General features: G+C 43.8%; 1 long non-coding RNA gene across 1 annotated transcript; it reads left to right on the top strand.

The window, feature by feature from the left end:
• Positions 1–674: 674 nt before the first annotated feature.
• LOC123638685 lies at positions 675–1538 on the top strand. Its single transcript, XR_006735436.1, has 2 exons — positions 675–983; positions 1242–1538. It is a non-coding gene; the product is annotated as an uncharacterized LOC123638685 (long non-coding RNA).
• Positions 1539–2242: the final 704 nt, after the last annotated feature.

The raw sequence follows: 2242 nt of genomic DNA, 5'->3' as shown, positions 1-2242 counted from the left end.
GATTGAAAGGGAATTATTTAAAAATACTAAGATTTCTTTAGAATTTTTCATTTTTAGCAGGGCTACTTCCCATTAAAATCAATCATTCCGTTTCTGTTTGTCCAGGTGACAGCTTGCAAACCGGGGCCGACGGGGGCTGTCGGGAAGTGTGGGAGGACCCACACCTTCCCTGTAGGCGCGGCCCGCGTCGCAGCACGTTTGATTTCGTAAGTGGCTCGGCGCCAGGTGTGCGTGCAAACGGGCCGCATCTCCACGTATTTGTTTCGGTCAGGCTTTACATAATGGAGAGAAGACCCTAAAATTTGGTAATAAGACTCCTTTGGACTAAGTCTACTCTTCTTCCTTCAAGATGAAATTTGTTTCCCATGGTAGAAAAGCAGGATCACTAACATTTCCTTCAGCAAGAAACAGTTACGTAACAGCATAGCTTATACAATCAGTGAAGTTGCAAAACGGTGGATGGTGATTTATTTATTTATTTAAATTTCAAAATATTAAGAGGCTGCAGATATTTTGGTTACAGGGACACAATGTATAAGGCTGAAGTGAGGGCTGTCAGTGTGCCCGTCACTGGGACAGTGTTCCTGTACCAGATAGGTAAGTTTTCATCCCTTCCCCTCCCCCTTCTTAGTTTCCAATGTCCTTTACCTCTCTCTGTGCCCATCATTTAGCTCCTACTTATTAGTGGGAACACGTGGTGTTTATTTTTCTGTTCCTGAGATACTTCACTTAGGATAACGGTCTCCAGTCCATCCAAGTCGCTATGAAAGACAGGATTTCATTCCTTTTTATGGCCGAGTTTACTCCAGGGTGTATATGTACCACATTTTCTCTATCCACTCATGAATCCATGGGCACTTAGGGGGATTCCATGCCTTAAAAGGTGTAAGATTTAATCTCACCCTCAGGAAGGTGATGGCCTGGTCAGGAATGAGTACAAGTCAGGTGGCTGGTGCATGACTTGTTGTGTACAGTGGCGTAAGGTAAGTGCTGAATGTGTGACCCTGTTGAGTGGCACTCCAGGAAGAACACATGGTATTTAGGGCAGACTAGTGGATAAGCAATGGGACTTGGAGCAAGGTCCAAACAGAGGGGGTACTTATTAGTAGAAGGGTGGGGGAAATGATTCAGCTTGTGGGGTAGATTTTATTTTTGTTTGCAGTTATTAACCTCTGTCCTTTCCTGTAAGAGGATTGCTCACACATGCTAGTTGTAATGTGATTTGTGATTCCTGCTTGCAGGAGAAGAACACCTTCTTGGCTCATTGATGTTGGGCTTGCCTACGTGACTTGCTCTGGCCAGTGAACTCTGGGTGAACCCTGGTGTATGCCACATTAGAGCAGGAGCTTTGCATGTGGCTGTGTGTTTTGCTTCTGCCTTTTGCCAGGAGAAGAGTATGTCCCAGCTAGTGGCAGCTTCCTGGCTACTGGCTCCAGAATGAAGTGACACTTAGAGCAGAGTGGGAACCCGGAGCAGGGAGCAAGCCCGCTAAAAACCTACATGTGATGTGAATGAGAAATAAATACTTGATGTATCCACTGAGTTGTTTGAAGTTGGTTCCTACTGCAGCACAGCTGACTGATATAGGAAGGAAACACAACCTGAGCAAATGTGTGGGGACAAAAGCTGCATGTTTGAGGGACAGTAAAGTAAACATCTCATTTGTCCCAGGCAAGGGATTTGTGTGGGAGAGGAATATAGAAAAAAGGTTGGGCCACAATGTGGAATCCTCAAATAGCAGATTGGGAACATTGGCCTTAATGCATAGGAGTGAGAAAACATGGAGGATTTTGAGCACAGGGGTAAAGGAACAAAGGGAGAATTTTGGGAATATTTGTCCAACAGCAGTGTTAGGATGAAAGGAAAATGGGGAAGAAACCAGTTAAGAACAGCATATTCTTAAGCACGTGCTTTAAAAATATTCCCAATGAAAAATGATTATTTCGTTGGGCAGAACGCCCATGTAAAAATGCAAAAGAAAAAATCTACCAGGCCAAAAACAACTTTAAGATGAAAATATTTGATATGACCATGATAACACAGATGTTTTCCTAAGCCAGGGAAGCAGAACAACCTGCCATGATTTGTTGAAATGCTTCTCAAGCTGGTGCTTCACATAACTACATGAACCACCTGAGTTGGAGCTGTCAAGGCCTTCGCAATTCAAGTGTGTTCCTTCTCTTTGAACACATATCCCAACTTATGTGCAATCTTTGCCTTTGGTCTGAAGATCCATTATTAA

The sequence above is a fragment of the Lemur catta genome, chromosome 5 (genome assembly GCF_020740605.2).
Source record: "Lemur catta isolate mLemCat1 chromosome 5, mLemCat1.pri, whole genome shotgun sequence".
Taxonomy (NCBI): domain Eukaryota; kingdom Metazoa; phylum Chordata; class Mammalia; order Primates; family Lemuridae; genus Lemur; species Lemur catta.
This window is presented reverse-complemented; position numbering and strand designations above follow the sequence as displayed.